Raw genomic sequence first — 21,097 nt, 5'->3', positions numbered from 1 at the left:
AACGGTTAAAACTGTGATATTGAGATAGCAAACTAGGACAGTGACAGTATTATAAGTGGATTAAATTATAATTGACATAAAAAAAATATTGCTAATTCCTCATACATTATGTAAGAATATAGGAGTGGATAATCTTCCACTTTCACTTCCACTTACAGGCCTATATCACTTATTTCTTTATAGACTTCATTTTTTGCACATACACTAATTTTTCTTAGCTGTCTACTCTCACCGAACCTGCCTAGTTTGGCAGTTTATCATGCTATACATAGCCAACATTTGTTTCTTATATATTTCTTTTTTTTATAGATACACATAGTTCACGCTGTCTTTACGGCTTTCATTTCTTTCTTTCCTCTCCTTTTATGGATACATTTCTAGGGATTAGCAGAACTGACATAGGCACAATGCCACCAAAAATCAAGGACAGAAAGCCCAGGTCAAGTATAGGTAGTTTAGAGACAGGGGCAGTAGATTTTTCACCTGGCCCTAATACTGTCATTGACACTAATAACCTAGTAAAACAAATATCTGATATATTTTTGCCACAGTTTGAAGGAGTTAAAACAGAATTAACCCTTTAAGGACACAGCTTTCAGTTTGCTCAATTGTTTTATGACGGAAAAATTCTGTCATATGTCCTTAAGAGGTTAACAAGTGAACTTAAACAAATATCTAGCAGACTTGTAGAAATTGAGAATAGGATATCTGATTTAGATGATCTACAACATACACAACAAACTTTATTGAATGTCCAGACTAAGACTATAGAAACTTTGCAATTACGACTAGATGACTTAGAGGACAGGTCACAGAGAAATAATCTAAAAATAGTAGGCCTCCCAGAGACGCCTGAATTCTCCAATCTTATGAAATTTGTAAAAAATACACTACCAGAAATGCTTGATATGCCCCCAAGTAGTACGGAGATTGTTGTTGAAAGAGTTCACAGATTGGATACAAACCAAAAAAAAGATAATTCCACAAAGTTCAAAAGACCAGTGCTAGTAAAATTGTTGAACTTTCAGGACAAACAGAATCTTATCCTACTATAGGAAAAAAGCTACTGTAGAGATAAACAAAGAACGTATCTTTTATATTTCAAGATTTCTCTGCTGAAACAGTAAATAGGAGGAGGACTATGGCCCCCTGGTGTACGCAGCTGATCAGTACAGGCTATCAAGCGACAATGATCTAGCCTGCAAAAATTTATTTTTTTCTAGACAATAATACATTTACATTAAATACAGTAGAGGAGGTTAGACTTTTTCTGGAAAATAAGAAATTATAGTAGAAAAATGTATATACAATTTTATTGTCTAATGAGTTGGCCACTGGCTTGGTTGTTCTGTACCATCTTTTTATTTATCTTATTAGTCTTCTCCTTCCTTCTTTCTTTTTTTTTTCCTCTCTCTTTCTGCTCTCTCTCTCCCCATGGCTATCCCCCTTGTTGGTTATTCTTCGGGCGAAGTTAAGGCGATTGAAAACTTGTTTCAATATAAATTAAAAAATTAATTAATTTACTCTCTTGGAATGTGGGGGGTTTCTCCTCCCCCGCCAAGAGGAAGAAAATAATCCATCATTTGAAAAGCTATAAACCAGATATTGTTTTCCTTCAGGAAACCCATTTGAGCCTTCAGGAAGCAGAGAAATTAAGAATAGGTTGGATCGGGGAGGTGATAGCGATCCCAGCAGTAAAAAGAAAGAGAGGAGTGGCATGCATCTTTAGTAAAAAACTAGTCTTTCAGCTAATATCTCAATATAAAGATGTGGAGGGAAGATATCTGATTCTAGAAATAGAGATCATCGATTGCCGCTATATGCTATGCAATCTGTATGCACCAAATGATTGTCAGACAGACTTTTGGGATAAGCTATACGCGAAATTAATCAATTCAATAGATTCTCAACTGATCATAGGGGGGGATTTTAACAGTGTTTTTGCTCCCCAGCTGGACAGATTAAGAACTAGTGGCTCATATGGGTCTAGGAAAGAGGCTAAGATATTGACCGTCTTCTCGAAAGGTCTCAAACTTAGGGATATATGGAGAATTCAACATCCAGATGAGAAAATGTTCACTTGTGAATCTAAATAATTCCGTACATTCTCAAGAATAGATATGTTCCTAGTGACTGAAAGGCTTTTACAGTTAGAAATTAAGACAGACATTAAGAATATAATCATATCAGATCATGCCATTATTTCTATGTCTGTCCAGCTGGGGAGTAAAAGGGACAGTTTTTGTGGCAAAATCTTTTCCCCCTCCTTTTTACATTCCAATATTTGTTTTAGAAATTGGTTGATCCAAAAATGGAGGGACTATGTATCTCTAAATAAAGAATATATACCTAAAACAGAAATATTTTGGGAGGCCGGAAAGGCTTTTCTTAGAGGGGAAATAAAGGCAAAAGGAAAAGAAAGACAAGAGTAAGGGAACTACAATTAACAAATTATCTTAAAAATAAATTTATAAAATATATCGACAATCCCAATAGGGATAATTGGGTTATTTACCAAAAGGCTAAAACAGAGAGGGAGATATTTTTAACCCAAAATCAGATACAAGAAGATCTTAAAAAATAAAGCTACATATGGTACTTTCTCCCCTAAAACGGACCAAATTCTCTCAAATATCTCTAAAAGTAAGAAGAAAAATAACTATATAGGTACAATTATATCTGAGGGTAAAAAATATAATACTCCAAATGACATCAATAGGCAGTTTCAGATATTTTATCAAAAACTTTACTCCCCTGTAGAAGTCAACCAGGAGGCAAAAAGAAGTTTTTGGAATGATATTAAAATACCAAAAATATCCGCAGATCAAATAAACAAAGAGATTACAGTAGAAGATACGCTAAAAGCTATTAAAGAGTCAGCTCTAGGGAAGGCTCCAGGTCCCGATCAATTGCCCATCGAATTCTATAAAGTACTCTCGGATGAGATAGCTTCTACTCTAAGTTGTTTAATAAATATTTTGTGTTTCGATTTAAATCCTCTCAAACCTTTACTGCATCTAATATTACACTTATCCTAAAGAAAGATAAGGATCCCAATTCAATGGATTTATATAGACCAATTTAACTCCTTAACAGTGACTATAAATTATTAGCAAATATATTAGCTACTCATCTTAAAAAGATTATAGGAGATGTTATTCATCCAGATCAAACTGGATTTATACCAGGTAGAACAGCGCAGAAGAACATAAGAAAGGCTATGACTATAATTGAATATGTACTAGCATCCCATAGGACAGGGTCATGCACAAAGCAAGATTTTACTTTATTAACGGTTGATGCAGAAAAAGCCTTTGACCCATTTACTAACGACTTTAAATAAATTTGGTTTTTCAGGGCATTTTTATAATTATATCTCGTTGCTATACCAGAACCCAATCTCATATCTTAGTATAAATAACATTCTCTCCCCTCCTATAACTCTGTATAAAGGAACAAGACAGGGGTGCCCCCTCTCACCATTATTATTCAACATTGCCATTGAGCCCCTAGCAATAAAAAGTCGAGAAAAATTGAAGGGTATAAAAATACAGAATCTCCCTTCATTTCTACGTAAGGCGGACATTCAAAAATTTAATTCAAGCTGTTCCCGCTTTCTCTAGGCCCCCCCAAAAAAAACGTATCGCGTTATCAAGATTAATGCACCCAAAAGATTTGGGCGTATTTGCATTCCCGAATCTCGCAAATTATAATTTGGCATGTTTGGCCAGAATAGCTTTGGCTTGGTTAACAAGTGCTAATTATGTTGCAGCTTGTGATATAGAAGAGAATATAATGTCTCCCTATGCCCTCAAAGCGATGTTACATGCTTCTCAACCTAAAAAAGTTCGAGAATATTCATTAAAATATACAATTAATAATGTAATCCTAGCATGGCATAAAATCTGTAGCTTGTTAGAGGTAAAGCATACGCTCTCCAATTATCTACCTATTAGAGGAAATCCAGATTTTGAAAGCGGTTGCATATCATCTGCCTTTAGAAAATGGTCAGCAAATTATTTGAATCTTCTGATACAGGTGGTGGACTCAGCCTCCAATCATATAAAAACATTTGATTCTCTAGTTAGAGAGTTCAATTTAGATAGATCATTTTTTGCTTATTTGCAAATCAGACACTTTTACTATAATCAGAAATCTCCGGAAGGAGATGTTTGGACACCGGGCCCACTAGATACTATTATTAGTAGGTTTTCTATGGGTAACCACTCCATTTCACATATCTATAGACTGCTAACACTTAAGGAGGCAAAGATGAAGGTAAATAACCTCTTCTACATTTGGAAACTAGACTTTCCCGAAATTGATCTGGATTATTTTCAAAAGAGCTTTAATAGGGTAAGAAAGTTTTCAATCAACATGGCAATAAGAGAAGCTCGTTTAAAACTTCTTAATAGAGCCTATCTGACTCCTAGCAGAATGGGTAAATGGAAGGGGGATATGGCCTGCTATAGATGTAAATTCCCTTCTGCAGATCTATTCCATGTCTTCTATGCCTGTCCATAAACGGTTAAACTATGGAAACAAGTGGAATATTGGCTGAACAGATTTCTGCCAGCCAGGATATCACTTAAGCCTCTATATATTTTTTTTCTGGTTCATGACCAGATTCTGAATAAGTCTCTGATTAACACTGTAATCCTATTAGTTAGACAGATGATTTTAAGAGTATGGAAGGATAAAAATGCTCCCAGTATAGCCTCTGTAATACGTAATATACAATACCAATTGGTGCTAGACCAAAATAATCCATCAATTTTTGAAGAAAAAAAAAATTAAAAAAAATTACCTGGCAAAATGGGATAAAGTAATCTTAGGTCAGCCCAGAGAGGTCCAGTTGCAGTTATTAGGATATTTTCGTAAGTCACCGGACTTTTTACAATTGTTATTATCAGACAGATACCCCGAGTTCTGGAGACAACATTTCTTTTGAGGATGGGGGGGCGGGGCTTGGTGGGAGGAGAGAGAGTGTTGTTGTGTTTTTTTTTTCTTTCTTTCTTATGAGAATAACTCACGTATATCTAGGAAAGCTCTCTCGTTCAAACTCTCTGTGAATGTAGGTTAAGGTTACCCACAAAGTAAGAAGTATAGGTATCAGTATTTAGAAGTATTGTGTTTGGTTTTTTTTTGTGTGTTGTGGCGTGTTATAGAGAAACTTATGTGAGAAATATTAATATTTTTCACAAATGTATATTGTCTTTTTTTTCAATCTTTTTTTGTGTAAGAAAACAATAATAAAAATTATATTTTAAAAAAAATGCAATTTTATTTGCAATGCAGTATTTGATATTATGAAAATTAAAGTCAAAATCAAGTTTCTAGCTATACTTACCAGAATAGCCCTATAGCTTAAATCCTGGAATGCTGACATGGTGTCTAAAATTTGATTATTATCTTTCTTTTTCCAATGAATGAAATGGTTTGGGTCTAAACTGTATTCTATTATTTCTAAAATTCCTGGAGGTAAATGAGATTTTCTTCGTCAAGACAAAAAGTCAAAAGGAAAATTTAAAGCTCCTAATCGTTTTTGTTCCTTTCATAAGAATATAGAACTAGAAAACTGACTCCTCCCTTAAACCCTGTCCATGACTCTTTCCCTGACAATACAGAGACAAATAAAATTGATTTCAGCTTGTCTGAGCCTTCAGTCTCTCATTCCCTTCAGTGCCTCAGTGTATGGAAGTACTAGGCCTCACGATTGCAGCTTTGGATGCACTTCCATTTGCTCGATTTCACATGAGGCCTCTTCAGCTTTATATGCTGCATCAATAGTGCAAGGATTATACTCTGATATCCCAAGTGATAATCTTAGATCCCAGTACGCACTTATCCCAGAACCACCAGTCTATTACTCAGGGTGCTTCTTTTGCTCGTCCACAGCTCGTCACCACAGATGCAAGTCTTTCAGGTTAGGGAGCTGTCTGGGGGTCTCTGACAGCAAAAGGAGTTTGGAATCCTTGAGAGGCAATTCTTACCACAATCTCAGAGCTGTGGTTAACTGTTTTGCGAAACTAAAGTTGCACAAAACACTTCTAAAGTACATTACAAAGTACAATTACACTGCTAACACAATCTAATAAAAAATATGTAAAAAAAATATTGCACAAAAAGTTAGAAAGGCTCAAAGATATGAGATCTCCGGTGTTAGAAAAAAAAAAGCTGACAAAGTACTTTAACATAGACATATATACAGATACATTTCTAAAGATGTATTTTGTATATGTATGTGTATATATATATATATATATATATATATACACACACACACAAAGGATTTAGAGGGTATATTCACTCTCGCCACTGTCCTACAACTGCAAGGGTGCTCTTGGAGAGTATACAGTAGGAAATGAAGTGAAGCACTCACTGGTCTTTGGATATCGTGAAATATTTATTTTGTGACGTTACGTGACCTCAAACGTCTGAAGAAGGGACATTTGAGGTCCCGAAATGTCACAAAATAAATATTTCACGTTGATATCCAAAGACCAGTGAGTGCTTCACTTCATTTCCTAATATATATATATATATAAAAATATGTGTGTGTGTATGTATTTATTGTAAATATTTCACATAGCAGAATATGTTCTATGTATTTTTAAATAGAATTTTCTATATATATCTATATGTGAGGTGCAGTCATAGGAGGCAGGTGAGGCAGCGCCTCACCTGTCCTATGTGTGTAATTACAATTTCTTTTTAATAATCTTTAATAAAAAAATATATATATTTTTTGATTTTTTTTTATCCCAATTAACCCTCCCCGCCGCCGCCACGCCAATATTCAATTAATTGAATTCCAATTTTTCGAAACTTAAGTTCATATCCATTATCCATGCATCCATCCTTATTGCGCAAGGAAGGAGAGGCTGCATTTACTGTAAATATTTCACATAGCAGAATATGTTCTATGTATTTTTAAATAGATTTTCCAATATATAATCTGTATATATCTATAAATGACGTACAGTCATAGGAGGCAGGTGAGGCAGCACCTCACCTGTCCTATGTGTGTAATTACACTTTCTTTTTAATAATTTTTATTAAAATATATATATATATATATATTATACCAACTGACCCCCTACCCTCCCCACTCCCTACCGCCAATATTCAATTAATTGAATTCCAATTTTTCAAAACTTAAGTTCATATCCATGCATCCATCCATATTGCGCAAGGAAAGAGAGGCTGCAAGACGTTCAGCTCCCCTCCCTTTGCGCAATATAGATGCATGTCTTTGAGCAAATTTTAATATGGGCCGCAGAGACTGCCACCCAGTGGCGCTTAGTCCACGGCCCATACCGCTCCTAGCCTCGGGAGCCAACCATCATTCAGCAGTCCGGTGCTCACGTGACTGTCTCAGTAGGTCTGGCGGGAAGTGAGACTGTGAGCAGACAGCCGAGTGACGTGTCCTGGAGCTACCAAGCTGCTCTGGTGCAATGCTGTGAAAAGTGGAGCATGCATTAAACTTTTTGGTCATTATTTTGGACATTGCATAAACCCTTAACCAACCACCGTATTAGGAAAGGTGAGTAATATTCTTAAAGACGAAGGAAGGAAATGCCAGACTAGAGCAGGAGCAAGCAGAAGCCGCAAAGATAGAGATGGTAGGTGTCTGACATAGTTTTCTTAAAGAGATGCAGCTACCACAACTAAAGAGATTTAAAAATACCATGGGATAGAATCCTTATCTATGTGATCTGGGATAAATTCTAAGTGACCTGCTGTTGATAATGACAGTTGTACAACAATGTTGCAGGGCTGTCTCTATTTATAGGTGGGTGAAGAGCTATCTCTAGACATTTCCAAAAAGTAGCAATGGATACTACTTTTTAGGGGCTAATAGCAACAAGAGCTGCCACTTACTCCTCTTCCATAGTGAGCCCATAACAGTCATGCAGCTGCGTTAGGTGCTATACAGAAGCTTTAAACTATATAACACTTAGGGGTATATTTAACAACAACTTTTAGCATATGTAATTGCTGCTTTTATGTGCGCATAATATAAGGTTTTAATGATGTTCCATTAATTGGGAAGATAAACAAAAAAGGATACTGCTTCGCTGCTGATGGTATTTACATTAGAAAAATGAGAGTATTATATACAGTATATATATATTCTCTGGATAAGTGTGTTTTTAGGAGAATGAGTCTAAAAGAGCAAGAAAACGTCATTATAGTTGAGTGTTTGCATTTTTGTTGGTTTCATTATTATTATTTCAAATCGTTGTGAATAAATTAGCATAGTTAGTGAATGTGATCTGCAAAGGAGCCTTAACTGATTACTAAAGTCATTTAATTGTATTACGCATTGAGACATGAGTTTGTCACTGTATCTCTGACAGCACTCTGTAATTATCATGTTAGGTAACAAGTATGGAGTTCATATGCTGGGGCCTTTGTCACTCTCCTCTCAGTGTTATAATCATCCAGCACTAATACTTCCTGAGACCCAGGTGTATGAGTAACACATGCTAGTGTGCCCTTAATTCAACAGAGACTAATGCTTTATTCATTGTTTTCTTTCTGCTGTGCTGCTGACTTATGTTACCCTTTTATTGCTGCTCCTGAACTTTCCTAGATAAACATTTCAGCAAAGGATAACAAGAGAAGGAAGCAAATGAAATAATAGAAGTAAAGTTTCTAATTAATTGTATGCCTTATCTGAATCATGAAATAAATATTTTAGGTTTTATTTTCCTACAATGTCCCTTTAATGTATTTCAAGGGTTAAATGCATAACTGAGAAGCTAATTTGTCCAAAAAATAAAGCATCTTTAAGAAAACATAATTTATGTAAGAACTTACCTGATAAATTCATTTATTTCATGTAATTGGCAAGAGTCCATGAGCTAGTGATGTATACATTCCTACCAGGAGGGGCAAAGTTTCCCAAACCTCAAAATGCCTATAAATACACCCCTCACCACACCCACAATTCAGTTTAACGAATAGCCAAGAAGTGGGGTGAAAAAGAAAGGAGTAAAAAGCATCAACAAAGGAATTTGGAAATAATTCATAACCACCAAAAAAAGGGTGGGTCTTATCGACTCTTGCCAATATGAAATAAATTAATTTATCAGGTAAGTTCTTACATAAATTATGTTTTCTTTCATGTAATTGGCAAGAGTCCATGAGCTAGTGACGTATAGGATAGCAATACCCAAGATGTGGAACTCCACGCAAGAGTCACTTTTCTCCACTTGCTCAAGTTTTTACTGGCACAAATATGAGTTGTGTTTTTTAAACAAGTTTTAAATAAAGCTCTGCTGTTTTTAAACAACCTCTTAGTGTTCAGTATCTCTTGGAGCTACGCTACCTATAGGGCACGAATCCCTTATCCTGGTCTCCTGTGCACACACCGGTTTGGCTGGTGCGTACCCTTTGTTTGCTGCAGAAATCCAGCCTGTTTCTATGGGCATGATTGATTGCCTTTCTTACAAGTGAGTACCCTGCTCTGATCTCCTTAAGATGCATCATTGATCTGCACCATTGGCGCCTCTTTCCATTTGTATTTCTTTAACAGATTGCTCCTTTGGAATGAAGTTAGAGAGCTGCCTACTAACAACTGCTATTCCACGCCTCCATCTGTGGGACTTATCCTCTGCTGGAAATTTGGACACTAAGTATCACAAGTAACTCCTTGGTCTGGGGGTGTATTCCACATATTGTGGTTGTTTATTGGGACATTTTATATATCGACTGCACCGCAACTGTTTTTACTATATTGCATATATTATTCTTAATCTGGCACACCTATCTATTTAGATATCTTTGATTAGATTATTGAAACATTTTGTAATTTGCGCCTCCTAGAGGATATCATATAACATTCTGATATATGTTTATTTTTTATATATTTTTTACAAAATAAAAGCAGCCATTTCGCTGAAAAAAATTAATCCACAGCCCAAATATAAGTTTATTCTCAAAAAATAAAAATAAAAACTTAAATCATAAGCAGAAGAATCAAACTGCAACTGCTGCCTGAAAAACTTTCCTACCAAAAACTACTTCTGAAGAAGCAAATACATCAAAATGGTAGAATTTAGTAAAAGTATGCAAAGAAGACCAAGTTGCTGCTTTGCAAATCTGATCAACCGAAGCTTCATTCTTAAAAGCCCAAGAAGTGGAAACTGATCTAGTAGAATGAGCCATAATCCTCTGAGGCGGGGTTTTGCCCGGCTCCAAAAAATCTTGATGAATCAAAAGCTTTAACCATGATGCCAAAGAAACGGCAGAAGCCTACTGACCTTTCCTGGAACCAGAAAAGATAACAAATAGACTAGAAGTCTTCCTGAAATCTTTAGTAGCTTCAAAATGATATTTCAGAGCTCTCACTACATCCAAAGAATGTAAAGATCTCTCCAAAGAATTCTTAGGATTAGGACACAAAGAAGGGACAACAATTTCTCTATAAATGTTGTTAGAATTCACAACCTTAGGTAAGAATTTAAACGAAGTCCGCAAAACTGCCTTATCCTGATGAAAAATCAGAAAAGGAGAATCACAAGAGAAAGCAGATAATTCAGAAACTATTCTAGCAGAAGAGATGACCAAAAGGAACAACACTTTCCAAGAAAGTCCAAAGAATGCATAGGCTCAAATATAGGAGCCTGTAAAGCCTTCAAAACCAAATTAAGACTCCAAGGAGGAGAGATTGATTTGATGACAGGCTTGATAAAAATCCAAAGCCTGTACAAAACAGTGAATATCAGGAACTTTGCTCTGTTTTATTTCACAGAAAAATTGCTAGAGATTTGTCCTTTCAAGGAACTTTCAGACAAACCTTTATCCAAACCATCCTGAGGAAACTGTAAAATTCTAGGAATTCTAAAAGAATGCCAAGAAAATTTCTGATAAGAACACCATGAAATATAAGTCTTCCAAACTCGATAATAAATCTTTCTAGAAACAGATTTACTAGCCTGCAACATAGTATTAATCAGAGTCAGAGAAACCTCTATGACTAAGCACTAGGCATTCAATTTCCATACCTTCAAATTTAATGATTTGAGATCCTGAAGGAAGAATGGACCTGGAGACAGAAGGTCCGGCCTTAATGGAAGTGGCCAAGGTTGGCAACTGGACATCCGAACAAGATCCGCATTCCAAAATCTGTGAGGCCATGCTGGAGCCACCAGCAGCACAAACGATTGCTCCAGGATGATTTTGGAGAGCCCTCTTGGAAGAAGAACTAGAGGCAGGAAAATATAAGCAGTCTATACCTGGGATATGAATCGCAGAAATTAGACAGGAGCTGGATTCCGCCCAAACAAGTATCCGGGATACTTCTTTCATAGCTTGGGGACTGTGAGTCCCACCCTGATGATTGACATATGCCACAGTTGTCATATTTGTAATAACTGTATAACTGGAAAATATATGTAATAACTGTATAACTGGAAAATCACATGTTTGTCAAGGTATTTGAAATATTATTAAATAATATATACAAGTATGTTTGTCTTTATTTAATAAATCTGTGGATGCGCACATCAAATAATTCATTTACCTTCTAAAAGCTGAAAATGGACACTAAACCATTTGCTCCTTAATTAAAAATACAAGCTTCAGAGCATCCCTTACCCCCATACAGTTAATAAAAACATAAATGTCTAAGACTGTTGATTTAAGAGATAATGAGATGGAAATTAGCAGACTGGAATCAGGATACATGCCATATATGGGTTTCCTCCAACCGAGATGCAGCCGATCCGTCTGAAGAGATGTGAAAAATGCAAGCATTTTCCAAAAGGGACTGATAATTAGCACAGATTTGTTGAGTGGCTCATGCTGTGTGGCTACTAACACTGGAATATACAAAATGTTAAACATTGCGTCTGGGTTAAGATAACACAGAGAAAGCACATGGCTTACACTGTGATTTCAAAACAACTGTATTTAGACTTTAAGTAAAATTAAATACATTTTGAAGAACAAATAATGCCAATAGCTTCATATATGTTTGGAATGATTCAAATAGCCCATATATGTATATATATATATATATATATATGTTGAAATAGTACATTTTATATTAAATAAATAATTGCTGCAGTTAATAGATATATGAAAAATAGATTCAAGCTGTAGTAATCCCATTATTTAATTATATGTAACATAATTTTTCTATTTTCCAGATGGAATGCCTGCATGGGATATCTGAATCATGTCATATGATTATATACACTAGATGTTTTTGAAAGCTTAAACACAACTCTGAAAACATTTTAGATGTATAAATGCCATTAATTTCAGAAACAGGATACATTATTTTAATATAATATACTGTGTTTCATATCAAAATGATCAGAAAATTCATAAGATATTACTTATCCAAAACAAATATTGTAAGTAGTTGTTGCAGTAGATTATGATAAAATGAATAACCATTACATAGAAATACTGAATTAAGTTGTTAAAATGTTTAGAAATGGTATTGCATGTATTGCTGTGTTGTGCTGCCTGCTGCCACCCAGTGTTATGATGCGAGAATTGCAGCCATGAGATGATTGGTTGTTGCAGGGATGCATCTCCTTGGCAAGATACATTCCCAGATAAACCAATCAGCCTGGACAAGCACGAGGGCCAATCCAATCAGGTATTCCAAATATCCAATCAGAAGGGACCAGGAGGGCCACCCATAATTTACCCATGATGGAAAACTGATAAAAAGTGAATGCAATAGAGAGAAGGGGAGAGTCTGCTGAGTTAAATCGTAACTGGGTGCTGGGCATGAAAAAGACCATTTTACTTTGGCAAAGCTGATCTACCACTTTCTCATTGATTGCGATATACACTTATTGGTGATCTGAGGTAAAATAATTCCTATTAAGGAATATTGGATATCAACTGCTCTTTATTTGGTAAAGTATACAAGATTATTGGTAAGATAAGTTATATGCATAGTCACTACAGTTAAATTATAATAAGCAGATTTAAGAAAATAGTTTATATTTCAAGTTAGCATTTCATAGCCTATGTATTGTTAAACTAATCCCAATCTTAAATTGTTTATCTATGCAAATATATAATAATAATTCAGAAGTGTATATTGTATTATTGTTTAAATTTGTATCTGGTAGACTAAGTGATTTATCTGTGAAAGTTCTGGTGTTTTAAATCAATATTGTATTAGGATAAATTGCAGTTAAATAGCATAATATATATATTATCCTATTGTTTATAAGCACTGTTTAGAATTGTATTGCTTGGATGTTAAAGGTTTTAGTCCCATTGTGTTAACTAAATCGAAGGCTATTTGTAAATAAGGCTGATTTGTGAAGGTAAATTTTTTTGGATTTTATAAGAAGGATAGCATATCTTAGTAGTTGGTTTTAACGTATATAATATTGTGTCATATTCTGGTATTGCAAATATATTTCAAAATGTTCATGGATATTAACTAAATAAAAGAATTCAGGTATTTATATTAATTGTATGGTTTCTAGTAGATGCATGTTGGTTAAGGGTTTCTATTTTTAAGGATAATTATTATTTGTATTGTGTTATAACCCTGCCATAAGCTGATGTATTATTTGGAGAGCACTACTTAGATTTTCATAAATATACTGACATGTTGCTATATTAATGAAAGCTTTTCCAAGAGATAATATCAAGCAACTCGACCCCAAGGCCTGTACAGAAGGATCAAAAGACTACCATCCAATGTAGATAAGACAGGTGAGACCTGCTCTCCTTCCTGAGGACAGAAAATCAAATGTCATAAAGCTTCAAAGGACACAGGACAATGGCATCATAAATCTTCAAAGGGACTCAGATAAGGTCAGTCCTGAGATGGGTCACAAAGGTCAGATGGTATTAGGAAAACTCATGTCTTGGACCACAGAGACATCTACAGGCAGTTAACTCAACAGATGAATTGAAGGAGCTTTTTCACATTGGCGAAGCCAGGCAGGTTAGCATTCCAGGTTTTTGTTTTTTTTGAGAAGACAAACTATTGGGGAACCCAGTACAAGTAACAGTTGTGGCAGGACTCAGACGCGAGCGCACTGGAAGGCTATATCAAAACAAGAATTCTGGACTGGTCATTGTGAGCAGGTGAGATGGAAGTTATTAACAGATGTGCAAATAATAGTACTATTGAATATGTGTGTAAAGATAATTTAAATGCATTACAATTATTTAATGATTTGTTGCAACAATTTCAGGATGCTGTTTGTAAAATTAAGAAGTCTGTGTTGAATAAGAAATTTAAGTATAATGGTAATTTAGCTAAACTTATTGTACAGTACAAATGTGCATTGGAAAGGTTAGAATGGTCTCCTGTTTTATCAGAAAAAGATACATGTGTAAACAGTAATTGTGCTAAGGAAGAAAAGCATGGTGTTTGTCACAAAAGTGAATCTAGCCAGACAGAGAATGTAGTTGAACATCCACAGAAAGAAAGAAATGCTACAATAACAACAGATACATTAGGAGAAGGTAACTCCAAGCTACTGCCATTGTTTCCTGTAAATACTACAATAGAGCTGGACAATGCAAATTGTAAAAAAACTATTTCTACCATGTGCCAGGATAGATTAGAAAGTCCACAAACAACAGGGTCTCAGACTATTGGAGAAGAGAGTGTACAGACTCCCTCTGTGCTGACTAGTGCACCAGAAAATCCATATAAAAAGTATGCTAGGAAGATAAAAACTTTAATTCCACCATTTGACCCACAATTGCATATCCTGCATAGTATATTTAATTTTGAGCAACATGTAGCACAGTATAGCTTGGATGATCAGACTGCTTGTTATCTATTTAAGTTCTGGCTGCCAGCATACTACAGTAAAGCACTGCAGCTTTTACAGCAGAATGGGTTATGGGCTCACAAAGACACACGTGCTAACATGTTGTTAGAACTAACTGCTGTGGCTTTAACAGATACATCCTTTTTAGACACAGTAGTTCCCCACCCAATGGAAGAGCCTTTTGCTTTCTGTAGTAAATTTCATCAATTATACTGTAAACTAAAAGGAACACCAAACTTAGAGATTGGAGATCCCAGAATGTTAAGAATTCTAGCAGGAAAATATGAAGGCATGGATTTTGTTAATAGGAATTTACTGGGTAATGCAAGGAGTTTTAAACAGTTTCTCTGTATGTTGGACGATTGGAGAAAGGAATCAAAATATAAAAATCTCATGGCATCTTTTCATAAGAAGCAATATATGTATGCACCCAGAGCAAATACTTCCCAGGTTTGTTTTATTAGTGGGAAGGGGGGTCATAAAATGAAATACTGTTGGTTTAATGAAAAGGGCTATGTGAGAACTGGTCTGGAATATGCAGATATCAATTACATGAATAGTATTAAGAAATTATTTCCAAATAAATATGACGTTTCCCATCCAAGAAAGATATCAAATAGGTATCAAGCATGGGAAACTATGTTCTCACCACCTTTAAGAGTAATTTAGCACTTTGAATTAAATAATGATTATAAATAAGGTGGCACAATCAGTGTAACTGTTATTTGTTCTATGTCCTGACACTATTTTTTTTTTGTTTTTCAGGAAAAATTTAAAGGAACAAACTCTGTTATTGCAGGCTGTCCTGAAATAAATAAAAGTTTACCTGTGTATAGATAAGAAATGCTATCTGAGTTATGCCATATGTTGACCTTAACAATAAATTGTTTGCAAACAATTTAATTCATATTTAGGCCTAAATATGTATGGAAGCCAATTGAAAAATTTGATTAATCTAATATTTTATTTTTATTTTGTTTTTCTCTGCATGAGTGTGACATGTTTTATTTCTTGCATGACATATTGGGCATCAGGTTTATTTTATTTATTTTTTTATTTATTTTTCTCTTTTGCTTAGGTCTTTTAATTATAATTTTCTTTATTCACAGGTGAAGAGATTGGAACTGCACATTTATGTTACATTTGTCATTTTTATGTTATGTTAGTGTCATTTGTATGATGTTCAGTGTCTCCCTCTGTTTGTAATTTTGTTTTTTTTGTTTTGTTTGTTCTTTATACAAAGAGGGGTAAGGACAAGAGGTCCAATAAAGATAAGAGCAAAACAAATCATTGATCATTAGTATTGTTTACTGGTGCTCTTTATTTTTAATACCCTTGCTTATTTTGTTCTCCAACTATTTAAAAAAAAAAAAAAAATAACGTTCATTTTTTTTTAGATTTAGATTTTCTACATGCAATTGAATGTATGCATGGGTAGGGTTTCAGATTTTTTTTTTTTTTTTTTTTTAAATGAGAGACCACCATTTGTTTTTCTAGGTAGTTTGCAAACTTGTTTTACAACAAACAAATAGATTAATACACATTACAAAGGATTTGAGCAAAAGTCCTTGGGTGGTACTGATATTCATCATGGTTTGTTTGTTTTGTTATGATTTTTAAACATCTATCCCAAAACATATTATTCAATGCTGTCATAGAGGGTACTAAATTTGGTTTAACATAATTAAATAAATAAAATGTCGTGATCAGGGGGCTGTCAGAAGATGCTTAGATACAAGGTAATTACAGAGGTAAAAAGTATATTAATATAAAAGTGTTGATCATGCAACACTGGGGAATGGGTAATAAAGGGATTATGTATCTTTTTAAAATAAATATTCTGGTGTTGACTGTCCCTTTAAGACAGAAAAGACCTAATGTTTATCACAATGGGTGTGATTATTGTGATGATTACATAACATAATTTATAAAAGGAGTGGGTGGTTTGGTATCTGTCTGTAAATAAGAAAAAATACACAATTTGTGATGGGTTGTTATTTTGTATTTCCAAACTATATTGTGTTACATACAAACAAACACAACAATCTGCAATTGCTCAGATGTCAGGAGTTGCTAACATTATTTAAAGAGACACTAAAATCAAAATTAGTTCATTTTTGGGAGACTTTTCAATTTACCTCCATTAAGAAGTGAATACAGCGCCAACAAGAGGCCAAGGGATAAATATACTCACATAGAGATAAAAGAAGATTATTTAATGAACCATGTTAAAAAGCATCTCTGTTTGGATACAGCTTGGGGATTACCTTAGCGCTTGTACACACACCCTTTTTCACAATTTACCTCCATTGTCAGATTATATAGTCTTTTTATGTGCACATTTTCTGGGGGACCAGATGTGCATGGTCACGGTGTATATGTATACTATTCTGTGGTTGCCTGATAGCTGTTACATGATACAAGGGTAGTCAAATTAAAAAAATAACAATAATGATAATAAATTCTGAAAAATCTACTGCTTTTTGGAAGATCAGAGTAAGTGATGTCAGTATAGTTATGAAAATCTTAGTAGTGCTATCCAAATAATATATCAGTTTATGGCAGGGTTATAAACACAATCTTATATTAATTTTCCTTATAAATTGAAACCCTAATCAACCATGCATCTACTAGACCATACAATTAATATAAATATCTGAATTCTTTTATTTAGTTAATATCCATAAACATATTGAAGTATATTCGCAATAAAAGGAAATGAAACAAAATTTATATGCGTTAAAACCAACACTTAAGATATGCTATCCTTCTTACAAAACCCAGAAAAATATACCTTCACAATTCAGCCTTATTTATTGAATACAATGGGACTAAAACCTTTAACATCCAAGCAATACAATTCTAAACTGTGCTCTTTCAACAATAGGATAATATATATATATTCTGCTATTTAACTGCAATTTATCCTAATACAGAATTAACTTACAATATCAGAACTTGCACAGATGATTTACTTAGCAAATCAGATACAGATTTAAACAATATATATATATATATATATATATATAGGCTGTGAAATGCTAACTAAAACACACTGTTTCTTTAAATCTATTAAATACAAATTGACTATGCATATAACTTATCTTATAATAAAACTTTTATATACATCACCAAATAACAGCAATCCAGTTTCCAATTTGCGCAACGGATCCAATTTCACACCTCATATAAAATAAGTGTAATTGCAATGGAATAGAAGAAATATGGCCCACTTTGTTTTTGTAGTTTGACTGTGTCCCACGCAAAACAGTTTCAGTCAGTTCAAAACTCTGCAGCCAGTGTGTCTCCTTCCTTCTGCATACAACTTATTAGTCTAATCATAGGTGTGAAATATGGGTGGCCCTTCGAAACCTTGTCCCTCTATTGGATAATCTGAATATCCCATTTCCAACAGCCAAAAAGCTTTCTGGCTGTAGTTCTCTCATGGCAACACTGGGTGGCATCATTACAAACATACATAGCAACATTTGAATCAACTTAAATCAGTATTTCTATTAAATGGTTATTCATTTTATCATAATTTACTGCAACAACTATTCACAATATTTGTTTTGGATAAGTTATATCTTAATGAATTTTCTGATCATTTTGATATGAAACATCAAATACATCTAGCATTATATTAAAATAATTTATATTTCATAGTCATATCACATCAAATATATATCTCATAGTCATATCACATCAAAGTAACTTCCATATTTTCATCTCACTATATTTTAAAAGATGTATGTGAAACTTTATAAACATTTATTTGCACGTTTATATGATATGACTTAATTCATTTCATGCAGGCATTCCATCTCTTTCTAAGTGCATAGATTGATGCTCATGACCAATGGTTGTCTGCAATAAAAATAGAAATAATTATTAGAGATGATCCAAGCATTCATATGTCTATGGTCCATAAGTATTTATTTATATTCTTAAAAACACAGAGGCTAAGTAAGATCTTTTATGTTTTCAAAACATATATATCATCTCTATGTATATCTGAATTTATTTCCTATATAAATATCCCCTGCAGCAATTATCTATTTAATACAATGTGCTTAATTTCAATATATATATCATGAATCATTCTAAACATACATGGAAAACTGGCATTGTTCCCCTTGCAAAATGTATTTAATTTTATTTGTGTCACCTTCCCCCAAGATGGGGGTCTGCAGTACGTCTTCAAATATCAGAGATTCAGTGAGATAGAACTGTTGTTATCACACGTGTCAAATTCCAAAGGGGTCCTTGAACACATTCTTTTCTCACATCACCAAATGTTCTGAAGTTATAAAACTCTGCATATATAGTCAAATGAATAGGGTCACTGAGCTATTTCCTTTAGAAAAGAAATGTTTGTGTGTTTTACACTACAGGGGTCGTGCTTCAAAAGGCTCTGCTGATCGTCAATCCTGATAGACGTGTATTAGAAGCTGTGTTCAACAAACTCATGTTCAATTAAATAGTTATAAATGAACAGTGCGCCAACAAATATAGTGCTAAAAATTATTGACCATATAAATAAATACAGTGCTAAAAATTATTAACCATATAAATATATATAAAATATACTCTTTCACAAATGTGGAAATAAAAGTCAATGGTGATGATATAAAAGTGAATGTTCAGATGTCTTAGCTTAGTACCGCTAAGTCAATATTACTTGTTGAGACCTAGGGGGTCAGAATGCTCCCTCAGGCTCTGTCAGATGATGGCTCGCGGCTTCTTCAATACTTTTGCTGGCGTCCCAAAAGAACAAAATCTGTAGAAATATAGAATGAAAAAGAAGGCGCCACCATAGTGTACGATCAATGGATACAGACAAGCTTCAGATGCGCATGTAAAACTGGTACTTACAAGCTCCTTGACACTTGAGAAGTGTCACAAACGCCTTCTGGAACTTTATGAGTCGTCCAGCTAACTCCCACCACCGTCCTAGTTGACCTGTTCTATGGGGTGTTCAGATGGGTGCCGGATAACTTGCTCTCCCGATAACAATCTGCCAGCAGCAGCTGCACAATCTGCCAGCAGCAGCTGCACAGGTTCCCCTCCCATTTACTTCCTGTGCAGCTGCTGCTGGCAGATTGTTATCGGGAGAGCAAGTTATCCGGCACCCATCTGAACACCCCATAGAACGGGTCAACTAGGACGGTGGTGGGAGTTAGCTGGACGACTCATAAAGTTCCAGAAGGCGTTTGTGACACTTCTCAAGTGTCAAGGAGCTTGTAAGTACCAGTTTTACATGCGCATCTGAAGCTTGTCTGTATCCATTGATCGTACACTATGGTGGCGCCTTCTTTTCCATTCTATATTTCTACAGATCATGTTCAATTAATCCTGAGGTCTCATCTAACATATACAGTGTATAAAATATACATATATATATACATATATATGTACACATATGTAATATTCATCATAATATTCATATACTCTGACATAAATCCCCCTTCCAACTTCAAATAGATGTAGGACACATGTATTTGAATTGGCTTAAAGTCAGTGGTATTTGATGAGGATGCACCGTATACCTCATAGACAGTCTCTTATGAAGAAAGTTTGTTATTTTGAGCTTTCATGTTTATCAGTTAGGCATCTTTAAATTACAGTATGTCTTTAGTTCATTTGGGGATATGACACTTCATTTTTCCTCTATGACTTGTAGTTGGGATCTTGGATGACACGCTCGCAATTGATTAATATGGACCCATTTATCTATGAAACTTCCATTTTTGGGGATTCTCATTTTATAGGCCACTGGAGATATTTTGTCAGTAATGACAAAAGGACCTTTCCATGAGGGAAGAAATTTCTTCTCCTTAACCTGATCTCTTCCAAAGTTATAAAGATAAACTTTATCATTTATTTCATATTCCTTTTTGGACGTTTTGAGATCATAATAGGTTTTAGTGGCAGTTGCGGCTCTTTCTAAATTCCTTTGAGCAAATGCAAAGGCATATTGCAGGTGCTTTCTTAGGTTTTCCACATATTGATGTGTATTGGCAGCGTTTATCAAGTTTTGGTCTGATGTACGGTATAGCAGATGCTGAGGTAGAACCATTCTTCTACCAGTCATCAGCTCAAAAAAGGTGACATCTTGGTAGCACTACTTGGAGTTGCTCTTAATGCCATTAAGACTAGAGGTAGTTTTACATCCCAGTCTTTACCTGTTTCACTCACAAACTTTTTGAGGATTTTAACAATGGACTGGTTATAACGCTCTACACCACCACTTGAGGCAGCTCTATAAGCAATATGGAGCTTTCTTTTAACCCCTAGTATTTTCCACATTTTTGTCA

The 21,097-nt window shown here is 34.6% G+C and overlaps 1 protein-coding gene across 1 annotated transcript in view; it reads right to left on the bottom strand.

Moving 5' to 3' along the window:
- Positions 1–21,097, bottom strand: part of LOC128639721 (oocyte zinc finger protein XlCOF7.1) — a gene marked incomplete in the record, with an annotated part of 926,940 nt that overhangs the window by 631,616 nt on the left and 274,227 nt on the right.

Source organism: Bombina bombina, chromosome 9, assembly GCF_027579735.1.
Source record: "Bombina bombina isolate aBomBom1 chromosome 9, aBomBom1.pri, whole genome shotgun sequence".
In the NCBI taxonomy this organism is placed as follows: domain Eukaryota; kingdom Metazoa; phylum Chordata; class Amphibia; order Anura; family Bombinatoridae; genus Bombina; species Bombina bombina.
Note: the sequence above shows the minus strand (reverse complement) of the source record. Positions and strands in the feature narration are given on the sequence as shown.